The following is a 23,956-nucleotide window of genomic DNA, read 5'->3' on the forward strand; positions in this document are numbered from 1 at the left end:
TGAAAATTGCTTTTTGTCTATCTGAATGTAAAATTGTACATAGTGAAATGCAGGGATCAGTTCTGGAATCTCTTCCATTTGGCATTTATTTTGCAAACATCCAAACCAATATTCTAGATGTGTGGCTGAAAAAGTTTGCCAATGACTGCAAAATGGACATTGTTATTTGCTCTTCCACTGATACATAACAGCTCAAGTAACAGCCAGAATATGCACATACATGGTATATCAAAAACATCTCAAATTAAATGAAAAAAAGTGTAGCATAGGAGTATTTGGCATGTTGCACCCACCTCATGTGTTATAAATGGTACTCCTCTACAGACATATACAGTCATAAGAGACCTAGGTACTTATGTGGATTACTCTAGCACTCTCTCTCATTTGACCTTCATATTTCCACATAGTCAGGAATTCCTTCTGTATTTCCCAGTTGCTTTCATAGGGATTATCTTCAAGATGCAAAGAAATTATCCTACCAGTGTATTCTTAAGACCCTTAACTGAATAAAATTATTTCCTTCTTATGAACAAATGCAAATACATTATTCAATTGAAAAGGCCCCAACAATTTCTTACTAAGAAAATGAAAAGTCCAACATTTTTCCCTTTCTTGATAGATTAGTACAGATTTCCTTTTACTCCACAGCCTATAGGTTACTATGAGGTGACCTGTTTCTATATTTTCGAGCCATGAATAACCCGGTCTTATTTTACACCCTATTTTATTGCAAAACCAGTAGATCTGCAAACACACACACACACACACACACACACACACACACACACACACACACACACACACACACACACACACACACACACACACACACACACACACACAAAGACCTAAATGTACACCAAGAAATAAACAACTCACTGGAGGAATAGTTTCCTAACTCAAGGCATGTAAGATACCACTACGGGTCAAATAAAGTACTATTTTGACTGCCTTTATGGCTAATCTTGATGACTGGATGTGTAGACACAAATTTACATTAGGGATATCTTGTTTAGCTCTAGCCTATTTGGAAGGAGCACACTATTACATGCATGAGAAGAGTCTACTTAAAGGTGTCTATGGCTGGGCATCTTATGGTCCCCATGATCCCCGGCTAGTATGATGTATTCCTATGCAACTGGCTAATTGAAAATGGAGTTACTAGCAAGTATACAATATCAAGTAATTTATATGCAAAAATGGGGTTGATGCATACAGTAATTTCTTTCAGCAGGCCTGCACAATTCCCACACATATGACAGTTTTGGACCATGTGTGGAGTCAATAGTTGCATAGCCTGAAGATTCCAGGTAATGAGTAACTATGCAAATGAAGGCAGAGTAATCCTGCTGGCAATGATTCACAAACAAAATAATTTTGCACTGGTTATGGCCAACAAAATCAGTATACTTTGTGCTATAAGGCCTATACACACCAAACCAAAATCTCTGAAACACATTAAATGGGTAATATAAACATTTTTACTGGATGACAGAGGCATTAAATTTTTGATTATTGCATATATTGCATCCAGGCATTAGGTTAGAAGCTACTATCTTCAAATGGATTAGAGTAATCTTATCTCTATTACTGGCTGTTGTATTAATATTGTGGCAGAAAGTGGAGCCACATTGCCAAAAATGATTTCTTGTGTACTTGGCAAAGGCTTGGTACTTGGTTAGGAAGGACACTGAACTCAGGGTTTAGTAAAACTTTCATCAACTTATTTAACATTTGTTTACCAGGAAAGTCTGACTTGGAATGAAGCCAATTTTCAGAGAAGGTCCAGGGAGACACACTCCAGACACATCTTTGTAATGTGGGAAGAAACCAGGGAACCCAGAGAAAACCCACATGAATGCTGAGAGGACATGCAGACTCCGCACAGAAGGCACTCGAGCCAAGAATCAAATCAGAGAACCTCTTGCGGCAAGGTAACAACGCTACCACTGCACTATCCAAATAGTTTTATATTTATGTTCTAATAATATTTAAAGTATACGTGTGTGTGTGTGTGTGTGTGTGTGTGTGTGTGTGTGTGTGTGTGTGTCTGTGCATGTGTATTGATGTATAACTTCACCCTTGTTTTTCTTGATGTTATACCTAGGTGTGGATTAATAGTGCATTATGTTAAATTTGATCATGTTGGTTTGTATTTAACTAGATATTACCACTTGAGTCATTACAATTCTAGTATTAGGTTATTTGCTGAGCTTGAACCTGTGTGCAAAAAAAAAAAAAAAAAACAAATAACAGGAGAGATATTCAGATCATCAATCAGAGTTAAATGAGCCATCAATCTGAAAATTACATGGATTGTTCCTTTCTATGTAATGTTTTACTATTGTGCACTTTGAATGTGTAATGATAGAAATAAGGACTTTTAATGTATCCCCGTTTTTTTATGACCTCAGAATTAGTATATTTAAAGGTATAACTTCAGGTGGTGGTGGCAAGTCCCATTCCAAAAACTTAGTTTATGCAATTTTTATGTGATTTATTGGTCAGGAATTTTATGATTTTTATCAATATGTTGTATCTGACTGTGAATTCATATTGATGAGTCATTAAAGGACCACACATTTGTACAGTAATACAATTACAATTGATAGATTGCAGTGGAATCATGTTACATTATATTCAAAAAGATTTTGCCAATAACAGTTGATAGTCATTTATGCTTTAATATAAATGCAGGTAGTAAGTGAGTTGCTTAAAACTTCCAATGAAAATGGATCACAGTACTATTCCCAGATTTTCCATTTTGTTCCAGATACTGGTTGTTTTCCAACATGGCTATTTTTAACAGGTTGGACTTTGAAAAGTGACAGTATCACATAATGTTAAGCTGGTACAGTAACTCTATTAGTGTCCATGTGTTTTATATGCCTTTTTCATTGCCTGCTCCCAGCCAACCAGTGGTCCTGCCACAATCAGTCATACCAATCATTCCACAAGTTGTGTGAAACCATTATCTAGGCAGCCATAGGCAGCCATTAAACAATTTGTTATTTTTGTTCTTATGTCTTATCTTAGCAGCTGACAGAATGCCCTGTACTGCCTTATCCAGCGTTGGTAGCTGTTTATCATTCGGTAGACTGTTTTCCTTTCTTCAAAGTAGTGTGGTCTCAGAGTTGGTATATTTAATTTGCAAAAGTTGTAGGGGTGATACATCTTAGTTATCTTTCTGTTTTCGATCTTTTGTGGGTCGGTGTTTTAAACTTGTGATGATGTGTTTTTTCATTATTGTGGTCTCGGTGTTCTGACAGTCCATCTTATAGAAATGCAATGTTATGTAGATCTCCCGGTGTAACTGCAGTTCATTTGTTGCATGCCATATACCTCTGTCGGTAGCAGGTGCTGGCATTGCAAAACCACCCCCTTCTCTTAGGATTAGCAAGTTTGCATTGGTCACTAACTGCCAACTCCTCTTCTTTAGTACCTGTGATACTGATCAATTTCAGGACTTCTATGTTACACTCAGAGTTTAACCTCTCTATGCCACAGAGCTGTGTTACTTGTTTATTTCCATATATTTATACAGAAAATGGATGGATTTGTGCTTATGGTTTTTGGAATGTAATTCATAATTTTTTACCTCTGAAGGATGTTGGGAAGCAAATGTAATTTACAGCAACCTTTACTTCTGAAAAATTCAGTTGTCCATATCTGAGCAATCCTTTTGGATCTTGTTGTTTGAGTCTTAACTTTTTTTCCCTAACTGTCTGTATTTAATTCAGCCAGACTATGTCTCGGTGCCTGTCTCCTGTTGTAAATATTCTGGGTGTTTGCCATTCAGTGCCACTGTATTTGAAAATATTTTATATGTGTCTCTGTTATTTCTACTTACCTGTTGTAATATTAGAACTGCAATGTTAATCTGCTAGCCCCAGGTGGTAGATGTACCATTTCATTGACCTAGTTAACAAACAACAACAAAATAAAATAAAATAAGACAACCAACTGACACGCCATACTGTTTACATCATTCCATAGTAGGTCCCAGCAAAACTAAATGAGAACTTGGTGTGTTAAATCATATTAAATTGCTATAAGGGCCTTTTGTACTAAAGCATGCATTGTCAAGTAAGATCATCTGTAGAATATTCATATTTTCTACCTTCACTGCAGAAAAAAGGTGAGCAAAAATCTGCTATGAGAGTTTCCAGCCTGAGAAGACCATAAATATATATTTGATACTATATTTTGAATGCCATTTACATGAAAAACTAAAATATGATGTGCCAGAGCTCCTTAATATATATAAAAAAAAAACACTAAATAAATCAATCATTTCCTCATCTGTGCTTATGTACCTACTCATTTACAAACCCACTGGCTGTTTATTATGTTCTCACTAATAGTCTGTAGATTAAAGGTGCAATACATGTTACAGCCACAGTGGTTTGTTTAATTTATGTGAGTAGTTCTGTAAGGTGTTGATGAAATGTTAAATTATACTGTCGAAAGAACACATAGGAGTTTTTTTTTGTTTACCATGTCTTTAAGCATATTGATAAATGGTTATGAGACTATATATTTTGACTGTTTTCTTACTAAAGGCAACTGACATTTATATTACTGTTTAATGAACTGTCAGTCCTTAAGTGTGTTGGTACATAATCTGACTCATGATCGAGATGAACGGCATTTAATCACATCACCAGTAACATGGGTTTAATACTTTAAGTAGTATAGGTTTATAGGTTTATAGGTTTATATATACCTATTATACTATTACTTATAATAAATCTATATGTTACAATGATGATCGCCGCTCATCTCATCATGTCAGATGAATGGCATTTAATCACATCACCAGTAACATGGGTTTAATACTTTAAGTAGTATAGCTTTACTTTGTTGCATATCACCTACTTAGAGGTGATCTCTGCCTAACATACAAAGCTATATCAAACCCAGAGCTGTTGGACATGCTCCACATAAAGAAATCCCAATCCCTCCGAGCTCCACGCTCTAGGGACCTAAACCTTGTCACCACGATAAAAAGAACATGCTGGAAGGATAGATTCCTGTCTCAGAGACTTCCCATGCTCTGGAACAAACTACCTATCCCTATTAAACAAACCTCCTCATTAGCACTCTTCAAGAAAAATCTTGATGATCGGATGGGATAGGAAATTCACCCCGGAGATCACTTCTGTGGCTCTGCTTGACAGGGGCACAGGAAAATAATTTTCTTTGGTGGCAAAAGCCAGGGCACCGTTTGGCTAGAGCTTCTATAGAGTGAGACTCAATCTTAACAATAACTAAGTATCCCAGTTTCACTTATTAAGATTCAGTATCACGCTAGGCAGTTAAATTTGCCAGTAGTGGCCTGCACATGACAGTGGTAAAACTGAAAACCAATTTCTTTCTGCCTGTTGTTTTTACCAGTAATCTGTCCCTGACAATGTATTACGCTGTCTTTCTGATACTGCTCGCTAAGTACTTACAGCTTTGAAAGCCAGCAAAACACTTGGCACTTTTTTTTGCGACTAGTAGTATATGAAACAGACAGAGCTCTAAGCACTACAAGGAATTAAGTTTGGTTCTTCTACCATAACCATTTATTATGTCTTCTCGACATGAATGCCAAGATTCACCTGTTGAGCTTTGCTCTCAAGGTGAATTTTGTGGTATTCATGTTGAGAGCACAAAATTAGTCCATTATGACCAGTGACCCAATCATAATTATCTGTCTTAGAGAGTCAGTGGAAAAAAAAAGATAAATTGCAGGATTCAGTTCTCTTTTATAAGAGAAATAGTAATACTTGTTAGAGCACTGATAATTAAAGGAAAGTGTAAGCAGAACTAGAATAAGAAGCACAATGAGGCAAGTCCCTTTGAAATGGAACACTTTTGCCTAGAAAGTATGCATCCACATCACATTATCTCCACTATACAAGTGGCTGGGGGTGTGATGGGAGTAGGACAGTCAGTGGCCAGTAACAGTTAGTTCCTGAGGAATTACGTTCTAAACAGTTGCAATAGCTTGATTATGGGAGATATTTAAATCACTGCAAAAGAAAAGAATCTAGAAATATATAGTGGTATAAGAATTTAAATATATCTGAAAGCTAGTAGGGCATGGCACCAATGACAGCATGCATTCAGCAGCAATATGAAACAGTAGATTAAAAAAAGACATTAATAATATAGTGAGACTGTGAACTAACTGCAAACCTTGATTCTTGAATGAATTCAGAATTTATCAAAAAATTAAAATTTTATCCAGCTTATAGGGCAACGTGGGATGATATGGCTCATGTCATGGCTGAAAAGGTTCTGAGGACCAGTTCTCTTATCCAGTTTACCAATTAATACATTCAATACAACGAAAAATATTAAAACATGTAATACTTGAATTTTTTTTCTGGGTATATGTTACAGTGTTGGAAATAGTTCAGCCAACGTTAAGAATGAGTGACTTACATATTTTGATAAACATTTAAAGAACACAACTGGCAGACACTCTTTAAATGTCATTCAATATCATGGTTCAAAAACTGCTTTCTTTTATGCCAGTAATTAAGCAAAGAGCTTTGAGACATTAGTGTAGATTTCTTCAGAAAAATGTGTTTAATTAGAAGTGCTCTCTTGTTGGGCTGACAATTAGGTCTTCTGACAGGTTATCTAATTGCTTAGATTTGTATATATATTCTCATGATTTAGAAGGACTTATAGTAATCTGAAGAATTAATGAAAATACAAAAACATTTAACACCTTTTATCTGCAATTAAAGTTTATAGTTTTAATTAACTTTGCCACATTTTATTTTATTTTACTTTATGCATTGTTGATGTGATTTCATTAATTATTATATTAAGCTTATTTTAGCTTGTAGCATACATTAAGTGGTGGAAATTAATTTCAGGAAATGAATGGTTATTTATTTTTAAGCAGGTAAACCCCTTAAGTGAATATACCTTTTTAATAGCCAAGAGATGAGCACACTTACCCTGGATTCTCTATACCTTGCATGGTGAGCAAGATCGGTGCAGGAGCTCTAGCAGGCAATATGTCTGCCGTGCGATCCAGGAACAGCCTGCAGGGGAGTGCACGAGTGCTCCTGCACTAATCCTGCACAGCCAAAGCCCTTGTATGCAAATCACCCTATCTGCAGGAGAAATCTATGCAAATGAGGTGATTTTGCAATCCAGGAAGCTTGCAACCGGTTGTGCAGAACAAGTGCAATCTGCAGAAATGTACCCGGTAAGTAACCGAGTACATTTTTGAAAAATCCAAAACGGAGCTGTGAGAGCCCCGAATAAAGGCTGCATATCATGTAGTAAGCATGCCAGTGGCCAAGTATAAGGACATTGGTATTGCAAACAGTAAAAAAAGTACAAAAATCAACTTTTATTTTTTTTAGCAGATCTCTGCTGTTTAAGCATAGGGCAGTGGCGCGCAAACTGGATTTGGGGGAAAATAACAAAATAAACCTAAATTAAGCATTCTAACTAAAATCACTATTCTGCCATGCAAGTCAGTGGCAGGCAGAAGACAACATGGCCAGTGAGTAGTGATTGCTAAGGGGGGAGGCTCAGTGTGAGACATGTAACTATGCATTAGCAGGCAATCCTATGCAAATGAGGGGAATGATAGTGAATCCCAGTTTCCCTCAGCATGTGAGTAAGGTCCCAACAGTGTAAGAGTAGGAATAGCTTGGGGCAAGCATAGGAGTTAGGTGACATCATGGGGGTATGTGTCAGGCATACTGTAAGTGGATTGGAGCCCTGTGGCTCGGATTTGCTCCTAGGTTATCACAGCTAAGCTAGGGGGTGTGTCTAAACCTGCCTAGCACTCTTTACAAAGCCTAAGCGGGTGTTTTAAAGGAAGGAAAAAAAAGTTAAATCAGGAAATAGCAGCACTGTGCACATGTGAGCACTCTGTTTGTGCAGCGCATCCCCGAGCTTAAACAGGAAGGCAATGGGAAGGGAAAACAGCAGTAGGAAGGTAATCAAGGAGAACTAGCATAGCTGGCAAATGAAATGTATCAGAATCAGCCAATTACACAGACAGCAGACTAGCCCAGCCCAGAACACTACTTTAAACTATGAAAACACCTTCCACTCTGTTTTTTCCCACACTCTACACCACCGGTGTAAACAAGCGGAGAACTTTTACAACTCACAACAGCAAAATGATAGGGGCTGCAATAGCTATCATACAACATCTTGTGGAAGAGGCAGTGAGGATGTGAATGCTGTCCACCAACCCACAATGAGGAGACGGAGAAGAGTGTACAAACCCAGGGTAACCTACCAGGCGCTACATGAGCTGGAGACAGTGGAGCACTATATAGTGGGCAGAGACCTCCTACAGCAAATTCTTGAGCTGTGCTGGCCACTCCTGGCACACGAAACTAACAGAGGGGAACCCATCCCAGTGGATACCAAGGTATGTTTAGGCCTAAGAATACTAGCTACAGGTACCTTCCAAAGGCCAACTGGGGATATGATGGGGATCTCACAGGCATCAGTATCCAGGGTGCTCCACCAGTTCTTGGATGCCATGTCAGCATGTCAGTGAGCATGTATATTTCCCCAACAGCCGTGAGGCATTTGCTAACAATATGCAACTATTCGACCAAATAGCAGAATACCCTGAGGTAGTGGATGCTATAGACTGCACGCACATATGCATCAAAGCACCACACGGTGAGCGGGGTAGGGTCTACATCAACCGCAAGGGCGTTCCCTCCATCAACTGCCAGGTCATGTGCGATGCCCAGGATATAATAATGAATGCGTGTGCTGGCTGCCCTGAAAGCTATCACAATTCCCACATCTGGCATCTGATACAGCTGTACCAGAGATTTGCCAGTGGGGACATCCCTGATCATCACCTAGTGGGTGATGCTGGATATGCATTGGAGCCATGGCTGATGACGCCCATCAGAAATGCACACACACCTGAACAAGAACTCAATAATGAGGCACATGCACAGAACAGAATTATAGTAGAGCATGTGTTTGGGATGCTCAAGTCATGGTTCCGGTGTCTGGACACATCCAGTGGAGCCTTGCAGTACTCACCAGCTACATGTACCCAAATCATCCTCGTATGTGCCATGCTACACAATATGATCCTGCAGAAACAGCTGCAGCAGGAACAGCATGGGACAGGGCCACATAGCCGCCCCCCACCACCATTGCCAATGCCTGCACAAGCACAGAGTGACTCGGAGGAGGAACAACGTGAGCCTGCCCCAGTAAGCAGAAGGACACATGCCCAGTATGCCCTGGCCTTGGCAAAGAGGCAATGCACAGCACATACACTGACACAGGAGGGGCCCAAGGAATAACACCTCTCTCTGACTCTTACATACAGTAAAAGGGAAGCCAAACATGACACTACCTGTGCTCAACCATGTGTAGGGAGTGTACTATGTGTATCCAACATAGGCAGCCCTGCAGCACCACCCTCAGTACTGGGACACCCACAAGGTAAGTGACTCAAGCATGCCAGTTAGGGTGGTTCACATACCCAACAACAGTCACAGATAGCAGGACAGGTGTAGACAAACACAAACAAAGGCTGTGCTATGGCCTCTGAATGATGCCTATGGGTAACCTTCCCCCTAGGCCTACACAGGCAGACTACAGCAGGTCAGGCAGTGGGATGTCAGTTCTGAAGGGTAGGAAGTCTAAAACTAATATGTAGGTAAATAAAAACTAATATCTGTAGTGCACTGGTATGCCTGTAGGCAGCATGATAAGTAAGACTACAGAATGAAATGGAGTACCTGACATACCAGTACAGTCATAGCAAATGTGTACAAGTGTCAGGGGTGCCCCCCATCCTACGTAGACATGTAGAAATAGTCAGGTGTGCCCCCCGCATCCTACGTAGTAATGTAATAACAGTCAGGTGTCTCTCCCCCAATTCTGTGTAGAAATGTAGAAATAGTCAGGTGCGCCCCCACCACCCTATGCAGAAATGTAGTAACAATCAATGCCACATGATCGACGGATACCCTGCAGAGACAGCATGCTACCTGTAGGTGTACAACACAAAGGTCAGCACTGCAGTACAAACTGCCTCGACTCGATCCACACATTCAATACAGACGGGCATACTAGGCATGCTCACAAACTTAGAGAAATGAAGGCAATGTCAGACAGCATACTGGAAGGTCATACTGGACATGCTCACACACTTACACACATGAAGGCCATGTCTGCAAACACCAGTGGACCAGACATATCTGGCAGTCACACACAGTGGATAGGAATACAGGCATATATGTAAGGACAACACACTATAATATGCCAAAGGTACACATACATAGATGTGTGGAAGAGGGTAACTGTGACAAGGAGCCATCCAAGCCTGTCCCACCCAAGACACAGCCAAATGGCCACAACCATGCGAGGGTCAGATGTCACTCACTGCAGATACTAGCCACCGGTATCTGTCAGCATTACAGAATGTGTGGTGCACGTGCTAGCTATGCAACATGACTGTAAAAGGAAGTAGTCATCTAGCAGTTGTATACATGTACCTGTGAAATATGACCCTGTTTGTGCTTGCATGTGGCATGTCAAGCCCTAGATGAATGTTTTTTTTGTCCATAGCCCTTCCCATAGCCCTACTATGACAAGCATGCTGAGGTCATCCACAGTGAAATAAACCTTTGGGAGAGTTGTAGCTCAGTAATCTCCATGGCATGTCCCATAACTGTGTACTGCTGTAGTGTGATAAACTAGTTAGATAGGTGTTCCAATCCCAGACATGGCAACTGTGTGTGTCTGTCTGTCTGTGTAGAGAACAATGATTTCTAGGGTGGTCACACTCCCTACAATTGAAATACTCTACTTTGGTAAAGCTGCTGATGTCATCCACCTAGAAATACACCTCTGGGAAGAGTATAGCCCAGTAATCTCAGTAGCATGTCTTATAACTGTGTACTGCTGTAGGATGATAAATTAGTTAGGTAGGAGTTCTAATCCCTGACTTGACAAGTGTGTTCGCGTATGTGTCTGTCTGACTCTTTCTGTGTAGAGAGCAATGCATTTTAGCCTAGCCACATTCACTACAATTCAAATGTCCTACTTTGGCAAGGCTGCTGATGTCATCTACCTAGAAATACACCTCTGGGAAGGTTGTAGCCCCGTAATCTCTGTAGCACATCCTGTAACTGGGTACTGCTGTAGTATGATAAATTAGTTAGGTAGAAGTTCTAATCCCTGACTTGGCAAGTGTCTGTGTAGAGAGCAATACTTTTTAGGGTAGTCACACTCCCTACATTTCAAATGCTGTACTTTGTCAAGGCTGCTGATGTCATCCACCTAGAAATACACCTCAGGGAAGGTTGTAGCCCAGTAATTTCTGTAGAGTGTCCTATAACTGTGTACTGCTGGAGTATTATAAATTAGGTAGGTGTTCTAATCCCTGACTTGCCAAGTGTATGTGTGTGTTTGTGTGTGGGTTTGTCTGTGTAGTCAGCAATGCTTTTTAGGGTAGTCACACTCCATACAATTCGAATGCCCTACTTTGGCAGTCCTGCTGATGTCATCCAATGTGAAATAAACCTTTGGGGAAGGAGTTCTCCAGTATTCTCTGTAGTGCATCCTATAACAGCTCCATGCTGTAGTGTGATATAGACCTCTGTTATGGGTTCTATACCCCCACATGTCGGTTGTGGATGTTTTGTGTATGTTGCACTGTCTGTGTAAGGAGTAATGCATTTTAGCCGAGCCACACTCACTACAATTTGAATGTCCTAAATTGGCAATCATGCTGATGTCATTCATCAAATGTGAATTACACCTTTGGGAAAGGAGTTCTCCAGATCCCCATGGTGCTCCATGCTGTAGTGTGATATAGACCTCTGTTAGGGGCCCACACATGTTGGTTAAGGATGTTTTGTGTGTGTTTCACTGTCTATGTAGGGAGCAATGCATTTTAGCCTAGCCACACTCACTACAATTCGAATGCCCTACTTTGGTAATCCGGCTGATGTCATCCAATGTGATATATACCTTTGGGGAAGAAGTTCTCTAGTAATCTCCATGGCATGTACTATAACTGCATAGTGCTGTAGTGTAATAGACTAGTTAGGTAGGATTTCTAATCCCAGATATGACAGATGTATGTGTGTGTGTGTGTGTGTGTGTGTGTGTGTGTGTGTGTGTGTGTGTGTGTTTGTAACTCATATCCTGTGTGAGGTGGTTGTGTGTGTGCAACACCTGGGCCCAATGTGGAGCAGGTTTGCATATTTCTTATATGGTGGCCCTAGTATATATCACAATGTCCACTGTACAGGGCTAACAGATGTGAAATAGGTAAGAGAATGGGGTGCAAATCCATACCCATACATGTGACATCAAGGCCAGGCAAACACAGTTAGCAACCCCAGTATTACCCAGAGGACACTCTCAACCCATGTTTCATACATACACACACACACTTGCCTAGGCAACAGACAATATGTTGGTAGTACACTGCATATTGCCCACTAATAGTACCTATGGAGTGATTGCAGTGAGCTACAAAGGGCATGGCACCCTGCCCATCTGTCCAATAGGCACGTACATGCAGACAATACACCTTCCTCATGTTCCCCACTGGGCACCTGCAACACATGTGGTGCCATCAAATGTGACCCACAAAGGACATACCATGCATGAAAACATGCCCTGTGTGGACAGACGCCACTGACACCAGGGAATGTTGTTAGTATGCTATCAATGTAGGTGCAGGGTAAACCTGCTGTTCATTACCAGTTCCCACCACAGGAGGCCAGGACTGGCACATCTGATGATAATCTGTGTACACAACATGGGCCAGACACCCCAGGTACAGTTTCATATGTCACTGTACATTCATGTGGGATGTGTGTACATCCCAGACACCATCCATGTCATGGACTAAGGAACACATACATGGCAAGTGATGCACAGCATTGGCCACACGCAATAGTCACCCAGGTGACTGGATGGCGGATACAATACCCACCTGTGTGGGCAAATCCAGAAACTACAGCCCTGAGCCAAAATGCAGACCATTGTCATGTGACCTGATGCCAAGCTATACCCATCACCTAGCCTTGTATAGCTGTCTGGCACAGTCGACCACCACACACCCGTGCAGAAATGCACCCATGCATGTCAGTACTGGCACCCTTTGTGTTTGTGTGTGTGTTGTATGATGCATATGATCACATTCACACTCACTACAGCCCCCATTGGCATACTGAAGCATGTTGTCTGATGTCAGGCACCTCCCCATACCCTTTGCGCATATAACCTCTGTATGACTCATGTGGTGTATGTGATACCTGCACAGTAATGTGTTGTGGCACTCTCACTAGTGATGAGATGTATTCCTGGCCCTGCCAAGTGTGTCAATGTGTGTGCATCCCTGTAAGAGTGTGGCTGTGTTGACGCTGGCACCTATTCATGTGGACAGGCACTTGTACTACACCTACCGTATAGCTACTATATCCCTGTTGCAGATGTCACTCACCCTCACCATCACATATATGTTCTGAGGGCTCCACAATGGGTAACCGATGTGGCACATCCAGTAACTGCATAGAACTGTTATAACACTACATAGTCGTCAGTGGTTTGATACCCTGTGCTGGTAGGTGTGTGACACAAACATGCTTAAATTTTATTCTCCCACCCTTCCCTGACCCTTCTTTGCCTCTGTCTGCCTCTCTCACTCCCTCACTGGTGGATGTGGAGACCTACACCTGCTTTGCTTAGGCAGCAGCATGTGTATTATAAGTGATGCTCATGATCAGCTGATGGTCACTTCAAGAATTGCAGGCTTCCCCTAGCTGATTACATGTGGAACAGCTGTGGTAACATTCCCATAGCCAATTGCATGAAAACACACTCCAGTATCTAGGAACATCATGTTGGTGTTGGACCTTTTCATTCACTGTGAGCAGGAACTCGATCTGTTGTTTGGCAAACAGCATCTCAGATGGATTGGGGATTTACCTCTAACAATATACACTGTGGAAACAGGCCAACACACAGGAGGGGGATATGCCTGACCCGACTACAGACTGTAAGTGCTGCTATACTGCATTCTGAGTAATGTTGGTTTAACAGTGTGTGTGTGGATATGGCTGTCCCACATGTTTTAATACCTGCCATGTCAGTTCTATGTTTATGAGGAATCCCCATCTGTAGGATCATCTGCACACTGGGCAGTGTGTGGTGGCTTTGGTTTCATGTGTTACCCACAGAGCATCTATCTGTGAACTGTAGAAGGTATTGTGAGGATTGCAGTCTGTAGATGGTAAAAGCCGTGACAGTTACTGACTTCATATCCCTCATAGGACATATATTGTGACAAACCCTGTTACAACAGTAAATGTATGAGGTTAGCAAAGCAATATGTCAATATTGGCCCTGTGTATGTGCTTCCAGCCACCACTCTGTCAACCTTTGTACATTTATATGCATTAAGAGGTGCATATGTGTCGTACACCATAATTAGTGTCATCATATCTGATAACAAGCCATTGAGATATCAGACTGCTACACATGTTATGTACAGTAGGGGTTATATTTGATGACATAACCTGGACATTCTGTGGTTGCTTGTACAGTACTGAGGTCTGTGCACTTATGGTGAATGTCGACAGTGTGTGTATTGTTAATATGTACTTCGGCCTGTGTAAAGACTGTGGTAGATGTCATCGTTCTAGTTCCCATCCTATCTCATGTTACATGCTGCTCCTCTGTATGTTACTGTATTGGCTTACATGTTTGTAGGGCCATACACACAAATGTCCCATACCACAGACAGGCATTAGGCCACACTGTGTAGCGGCCCAGTATATGTAAGGTTAGTGTGTGAGTGGCACATATGAGGATGGTGTTGAACAGATAGTCCATATACTGTAATATTATGCTAGCTTACCATATGTGGCTTTGACTGTGTTCACATTGGTTGTGGTTATGCACTTTCACACTTGCCATACTTGTCAGATGTACTGCTGCCAGGCCTCCCTTAATGGTAATGTATGTCAGACAGAGCAGTGGGATGCTGTACAGCTGTATGTCAATATCTAGTGGGTAGTATGTGGCCATGGCACCTCTGTACCAGCAGTTATTATGTGTCAAGACAGACAGGGGTGTGTGAATGCATAACCTATGCGGGCAAATGTATACCAGCCGTTATGTGTTATACCCAACTACATGGCTGTTAACATCCATATTGTCAGGCTTGGTCCACATGTTCTGCATGAAGGGGTTTTGTGTATACCTCTGGACTGTACAGAGTGTGTCAGAATGTCCACATATATTGGCCAATATCTCTGCTGTAGTCCACAGGAGCATTATGTGGTTACAGCAGTACTGTACTATGATGTCCTTAGGGTGTCTGTCAGTAACCAATGATGCACATGTGAAAAGCAGATATGACCTCCCACACACACCATGTCTGTAAAGACAATCCCTATTACAGTAACAATAGTCTACTAATATACCTGCTATACATACCTGACATCCCCTTTCACTATGAAGTTGGGAATATAGGGGTTGAGGTAGGGCTACACTCCATGTTCAGGACATATGGTGAAAATAGATGTATATATGATTATCCAGATATCTATATAGATAATTACACATATACATATCAACATATATAGATGGGTATGTAAATGTGCATAGATATGCATATACACACCCAGATATGTACATGTACAGAGCAATATATGTCTACACATATACAGATAGTGATACATATGCAGTTATTTGTATACCATGCTGCCATTCTTGCCAGCAGTCCACAGCTGTTGTATCCGCCAAGATGGGGCTGGGGCCATATATATGTGGGCTTCACCTACATAATGCATGTGTGCCCATATGCATTCCAGAGGCCATTGTATGTAACAATGGTATATGGCCCTGTATTATTGAGTTGAGCATGGGGGATGCACCATAAATAACCTAGACTGTTAGAAAATGTGGGTGGTATCAGGGGTGAGCTGACTTAAGGTATCTGGATGTACAGTACCATACAATTCACCTATTTTGACATTACTTACATAAATTGGGTTAATGCAGGCCTACTGCCTCCTGCCATACAGACTGTTCTGTTTGTCAGTGTGCCTGTGATGGTGTCAGTTATGCCTTGTTATGTAACAGTTACATCCCATTTGGTCAACTGAAGTCTTTACCACCTAGTGATTGTGTACAGAGTGTAGATAGAGGCTGCTGAACTATACACCTGCATTACTTACTGTTGATTGTTTGGTATCCTGTGGCCCTGTCTGTCTTTAATATTGTAGGATTCGAAGAGCTTGGCCTGGATCGCAACAGTTGTGGACCATCCCAGACTACTGCATTAGTATAACTGTTTCACAGTTGCATTACTCTGTTTATATGGATATCAGTGTCTGAACAGCTATATGACATGGCGTATAAATCTGTAATAGTACCCAAATAAAAGTTTTCCATTTCTGCAAACCTGTGTGTGGTGTTTTATCCTATGTCCTCTTTGTGGGTATATGTTGCAGGCAACAAATGTCATTTGTATGGGTGGCTCAGCCAGTTGTTAGGGTATTAACTGTAGGCATAGTGGCTGTCCATATTGTGTTCACCTACTACATAAGTATCTGACTGTATGCGTGGGTATGTGTAGTCACATGTATATATATATATATATATATATATATATATATATATATATATATATCTGTAGCTGCATATATGTGTCTGTGTATATGTATCCTGGGGATGTTAATAGGGTCCACATTTTACATTTCTTATGGGAGCCAGACTGTACTGCATGATATGTTACCAATACCAGCCTGACATCATACAGGTGGGTGTAGTACTGTTAACATCTTGTGCCCTTGTCATGTCAGGATCTGGTTATGGTATCTGCAACACTTGGTAGTGTATTGCAGGGTGGACATGTTTGGCTGTGGGAGGGTGGGTATACCTATTCATACAAGACTTATATTGTTTGAGGCCTCTCAATCCCATTAACGGTGCATGTGGACATATATGATTTAGTTAATCTCCCATTGATATCTACACATGTATGTCCATATATACCTATATATATCTGCTTACATATATATATATATATATATATATATAAATAACTATGTCTGTATATACCTACATAGATATATATCTGCTTACATATATGTAACTTGCTGTGTATATGTAGACATTTAGGTGTAGACATATATATGTGTTGATGTAGGCATTTGCATGTATATATGTTTATATATACATATATATATATATATATATATATATATAAATATATATATATATATATATATATAGATATGTTGCATCTGTTTAGATGTTAATATAACAGGAATCCATAAAAAAACAACAGGTCCCTCGGGCTTCATTGTGTGAATAACGTATTTTCCCTCGGGCTTCATTGTGTGATCATTCATGACAGCTGGTTCTCTTATTTTGTGCCTGTGGTTTATTTGGTTTAGATATTAATATATGTACACACACACATACATCTAAATGTTGGACTACATTCTCTGTACTGTTTAATGACTGGGCTGGATAATATTCTTATGAAAACATCAGAGTTGTGTATATCTGGCAAGGCTTAGTGGTAAATCACTTTGCCTATGGTATACAGGAGCCTATGTTCGAGCCTTGCAGAAGCTGTTTATTTTGTTGCTGGGCAGAACATGGCCTGTTGGTTACAGAGTGATTAAGGCACTTTGAAGAAGTTGTAAGCAGGTTTGCGCATGCTTGAGCGGAGGTAAGCACTGCTAACATCCGGTTACAGTTTCTTATCCTCAGCTTCTAAATTGCTTAACCAGTGTAGGCATTGCTTACCTCCATGCAAACAGGCATAAAGCCGCTTACTGCTGCTGTGCTTACTCCCACTTACCCCCGCATTAATTTGTTTAAAAGAAAAGAAAAAAGGGTTGATAGGAAAGTGGTGAAAAAGGGGCACAAAGAGGGAAAGACTGTAGGAAAAATAGCTAGGGATGTGCAGGAAGGATGTAGGGAAGGTCCATAGCTGCCCATTTCTTCTTCAGCAACAGCTGTGCATATACACTGAATTTGGAGGTACATTTGGACACTCAAACCCCTGGGAGATGGTTGAGGACAACAATAATAAGTTGTGATGCCAACTAGACTGGATTACATGTGTCCAGTGGACATGTGTGCAAACTGGACAGCTATGAATGGGGTGAGATTCTTTTGTTAGAACAGATTGCTCTTTTTTTTTTTTTTTTAGATGAGAGTGGGATGTTGGGGAGGGGTTGTAGGTATATTTGGGGAGGTAGGTTGAGTAGGTTAACAGACAAGACAAACGAGACCCATACAGGGGAGGTATATGACACATGTGGGGGGTAAACACCTTGATGGGGATGGGTGTTGGGATATCGGAAGCCCACAAGCCCCCCTAGTGGTAACAGTGGGACTGAAGTCCTCACCCATGGACAGTCACCACTGCACCTTCACAGTCCCAAAGGTGGCTGTGCTGGGGGCTGAGTCGCAGAGCCAGGCTGACTCTCTAATCGTGACATGTGGCCCTCAAACTGGTGTAGAAGATCACCAAACTGCTCATTGATCACTCTACACACCACGACCCCAACCTGGCGATGGGTGTCAGGTGTCAGTCCGTGCCCAGTCCTGGGGGGCAAGCCACATCCCCTGAGGTGGTTCCACCCAAAGGTAGTGCAGGACCAACGGACAGGGAGGTCCGGGGTTGGGCCCCAGCTATGCTGGTGTCCGGTTCCATGGCCAGCTGAGGTGGGACAGGTGGGTCCGGCCTTCCCAAGTGTGCTATAGTGTTTAGATTTCATCATTATATATGGGTTAGTAATAGTCAACACATTCCAGGGTTAGGTATAACAGCATGCATAGATATTCCCATTAACCCAGACACCAGATACAGAACAGTTGCATAGCAAACAGAACACATGCATATATGGGACCACAGTGGTAATAAGAATAGCATGCAGGTACATTGATGGCACCATGCCCCCGATGTCGGAATGATTCAATATAGCACATGCATGGGAACCATTAATATATTTATCAAACAATTGGACATTATCAGAGTCAATACATACCTGTTGGGGTGGGTATGTTGATTATTGTTGGAGATATGGTGGGGGGGGAGACAGATGTCAATTAACAACTAGTATATTCCTGTAGTCTACATTATATTCCTAGTCAGTGCTGTTATCTGTACCTTACAAGTCTTACTACACTACCCTGTGGCCTTACTTTGAACAGTGATATGGCTGTTGTCATCATTACACATGACCCAATTTTACCTGCAGATACACCTCTTACTTTGTATACCTGTGGAGGGAATGTTTGTTAACACTAACTAACTGTTTCATAGGTTCATAGGTTCATAGGTAAGTACTAGGCTATCTGCCCAAGGGCATTTATAAGCCTGTCCAGAGTGTGTTGGCTTTTGCCACCCCCTTAGATTAGTTCCCTGTGCCTCTGACCAGCAGAGCCATTAGTTCCCTGTGCCTCTGTCCAGCAGAGCCACTGCAGTGATCCCCGGGGTAATTTATTTGTTTTCCATCCACCCGTCAAGGTTTCTCTTGAAGAGTGCTAGTGAGAAGCTTTGCCTGATGAATATTGGAATCTAGTTCCAAAGCATGGGGAGTCTCTGGGTCAGGAATCTATCCCTCCAACATGTCATATTTATCGTTGTGGTAAGGTTTATATCCCTAGAGCTTGTGACTCTCAGGGATTTGTTTTTTTTAGGTGGAGCATATCCATCAATTCTGGGTTGGTCATGGCCTTGTATGTCAAGCAGAGATCACCTCTGAGTAAGCGGTATGCAACCAAGTAAAGCTGGAGTTTCTTTAGTCGGGCTGCATAGGTCATCAGATTGAGGCCAGTAATCCTCTTGGTGAGGTACTTTTGTTGTCTTTCCAGCTGTTGCAGGTGTCTTGTAAGGTACATCCCAAATGGGGCATTGTATTCTATAATGGGTCTAATAAGTGATGAGTGGAAAGGAACAATGACCTCCTTTGTTCTGGATGTAAACCCTTTTGAGATTAGGTGGGCCATGTAGAAGGATTTTCTAGCCACCTTGGCAGTATGATTATTAAAGGAGAGATTGCGATCTACTTGGGTCCCCAGATCCCTTATTACTTTTTCTGTATTTAGGGGACTACCACCTATGTGGTAGTTCGTGGGTACTTTGTTTTTTTTCAAAGGGGATGAATATCCACTTTTTGGCATTCAGCTTGAGGCCGTGATTTTGACACCAGGTATCCGTCTCAGTGAGACGCTTCTGGAGGGTATCTGTATCAGCTGGAAAATTAATTATGGCCCCTAGTTTGCAGTCGTCTGTGAACTTGGTCAGCCAAAGTCCTCCTGTGCTTGCCTGTACCTCTGAGAAGTATATACTGAACAGGAGGGGACCTAGGACTGAGCCCCAGGGGACGCCACTTGTAACTGGTTTAAAGTCGGACCTAGAGTCTACAACTCTCACCATGTGGGCTCTGTCCATAAGCCAATTTGCAATCCATCTCGTGACATAGGGGTTAATGTTCAGGTTGTTTAGTTTGTCTATAATACCAGAAAGGGGAATGGTGTCAAAAGCCTTTGCGAGGTCTAGGTAGGCTGGGTGGACCTCCTTACCCTCATCTAATGCTTTGGTAACCGTCTCAAAGAAGTCCAACTGGGTGGGGTCCAAAGTTTGGAGGTTCCCAATGTCTCTGTTAATGAGTTCCATGATGATGCGCTCCATAGCTATGCAGACCAGGCTAGTCAGGCTTATAGTGCAATAGTTCCCGGGGTCCATTGTGGTGCCACCTTTGTGGAGTGGGATAACTGTTGCTGTGCACCACTCTGTGGTTACATAGCCTGTAGACAGGCTGAGTTTGAACAGTGTGTTTAGGTGAGGGGTTAGTTCATTTTGGAGCTCTTGTAAGACACAGCCTGGGACACCGTCTGGCCCCATTGAGGCTTTGTGTTTGGCTTTGGATAGGGCTGTTTTAACCTGTGTGTTGGTGATTGCCGGGGCCTTGCATTCTTCTGGTATGGTCATGGGCCTTTTAGGAGGTGAGAGGGGTGTGAAGTTTTCACTGAACCTGTCTGCTAAAATTTTGGCTATATCAGTCGGTTCAGTGTATTTTGTGCCATTATGCACCAACTCAGAGCAGATCTGAGCATTTCCACATAGGTTCTTGACATAGCTAAAGAACACTTTGTGGTTATCTTTGGAGTACTTGCCAGTTTTTCTTCCGAAGCTAGCCTTGGATGATTTAATAAGGGATTGTAGTTTCTTGCTGATACCAATCAGGGTTGTCTTTCCTTCTAGGGATTTTGCTCTTATCTTTACTAGTTTCCTCCTTCAGTTGTAGAGCCTGTTTATGGCAGGGGTCCACCAGACTGGTTTCCTTTTCTTGGAGGAGTGAGTCTTGGTTTTACTCGGGATAGCATGATCCATGCATTCCTGCAGACGATCACAGAGTGCCTTTCTGTAGGTTTCAGCAGCTTGGAAAGCATTATCCATTGGCGTGGGGGCTGTGAACCTTTCCACCATGGTCTATACAATGTAAAGTTTGCTTTTGAAAAGTTTTTCATGGTGGTTCCCTTGATTGGGGTTGGGGGCGGAATGTGAATATCCAGAGTGATTAATCTATAGACTGATCTAACCAGCGAGGGGTTGACGTCAGGTGTGGAGCCCATGTTGGTGATGACCAGGTCCAATATGCTCTTCCCTCTGGTGGGGGTGTTGACCAGTTGATCCAGGGTGTTCGAGTTTATAAATTCTGGGAAGCGTTGGGCAAGGGAGTTAGTACTTGAGTAGTTCTCCCAGTTAATGTTTGGGTAGTTGAAATCACCCAGTATTAGGGTGTTTAGTAGGACCTTCATATTTTCCAGTGTCTCCAGAAATGCGGAATGGGGGTCCTGGGTCATGGTGGGTGATCTGTAGCAAGGTACAATTTGGATTGCAGTTTTGCCCATTGTTAGTTGCACTTGGATGATCTCTGATGCATTGTGCTGCGTCACTTACCTGGAGGTGTGAGTATCCTTGATGAATATGGATACACTCCCACCTTTTGTGTTTCGGTCCGGGTTCTGTGGGTGAAAGGTGTGGTATGAGTTATAGTCTGGTAGTACTGGGGTGCTTTCTGGAGCCTTAAACCAGATTTCTGTTACTGCACAAATAGTGATGTTCTCCAAACTGAGGAGTGCCTCGATTGCATGTATTTTGAGGTTTAAACTACTGGAGTTGAGTAGCATTACCCTCAGTTTTTGGTTACTTGTGCTATTTATGGTGGTGGGTTTGTCTTTTGAGCCTTGCCTAAAAAAGGCACTATGAGAGTGGCAAGAGCTTTTGCCAGTATTCGAAAGCCTAAAGGGGACAGGTGCAAGCCATCTCTTGTGAAGCAACGTGGCTTGTTGAGCATGTCATCCCAGGCAGACAGATACCGGATCCCCTTTGAATGACACCAGAAACTTAGGCAATTGTTGAAGTTGATAATTTTTTCTTTATACTGTGGCATCATTCTTGGTGAGGGCAGGATGCTACACAGGGTCAGGGTCATACCTGCCTGGGCTACATGATCAGAGAGCTCTTCCATGTCTCTTTTCATGTAGTCCAGGGAGGTACATCTCAGGTCATTCACACCAACATGTACAATGACAGAGTCGTATTTGTACTTGTTCTGGAGTGACCTGAGTGTTTGTGTTATGTGGCAGATCCTGGCACCCGAGAGGCAGCTAACTGTAACCTACTCCTTGTCCAGCCTGGTTAGTGGGACATCAGTGTGCCTGACTATAGAGTCGCCTAACACTAGTGTGTTGGGTATGTTATTTTGCCTTAAGGGCTGTGATTGTGTGGCACACTGATTATGTGAAGTATATGTTTCATGGTTGGTGATGGGTTTTGGAGGTTGCTTGGATGTCTGCTTTGGAGGTCTCTGTTGCTTTTGCAGACTTTTATTTAGAGCCTCCAAGCATGTTTTCATGTATTTATGTGTGTTATTTGCCTGTGTAGGTTTGTTAGGTTTATGTGAGACTGGTGGTGTGTTGCAAGTATTACCCTTCTCTTCTTGGCAGTCAGTTACAGTCTTGAGTTGAGAGAGCGTTGCCTCCAGTCTGGCTGTATAATTGCATCTCTCGCCTATATTAGTGTTTGGTGGTAGGAGGAGAAGGTTGTCTGTGTACATGAGACAGTTGTAACATTGCCTCAAAATGCCCAGATTCACCAGTTGGACTGGACATACACTCAGATTCCAGGTTGCTGTTTTGCACATAGCTATCCAACTCTTTCTGCACAGACTCTGGCCATGTGTTGACCACATGTTGGTGTGCCTGGACATATCTAGAATATGCCCTCTTCCACCTTTAGTAACCTGACACAAACACATATACATGCTTTCCTACACAGTTATATTATATAGCGCAGTGTGGGTGACAGTGGTCAGTGATACTTTATTATTCAGAGACACTGCAACACTCACAATTCCCTACAATACCTAAGTGAACAGTACCAGTACAGTTTATAATGGCCTGTATTTCTCAGCACAGTGTTCGTATCCAACATACCTGTGGGAGCAATGTTTGTTAGCACTACCTGACTGTTGCCACACAAAGTTCCAGATTACACATTAGTATTATGCACATACATCTCACTCTTTTACTGTACGCACTCTGGTCACAGCTTGATGAGATGGTAGTGTAGATAGGACATACTTGAAATATTACTTTCCTAACAGTTTTGGGGGTTGCTACAGTGACAGGTGTGTTCTCATGATGTTTGACAATCACTTGTATTCCCTACTTTCTGGCTACACATCTGGGATCATCCCACAGACTTACCAGGGGGACAGGCAGCAGATATGGGCACTTAAACTGGACATTCTGGCCTCATCTGTACAGTTGTGGGGTATGCATCTGTATGCAGCCTAATTCCACTCCCGTGATTCAGACCATGGCAGTGTCTGCTACAACTTAAACGCTGTCCATCACAGTTGTGTCTGCTATATAGCTCTTG

Source organism: Protopterus annectens, chromosome 4.part0, assembly GCF_019279795.1.
Source record: "Protopterus annectens isolate FY-2018-M chromosome 4.part0, PAN1.0, whole genome shotgun sequence".
NCBI lineage: Eukaryota > Metazoa > Chordata > Ceratodontiformes > Protopteridae > Protopterus > Protopterus annectens.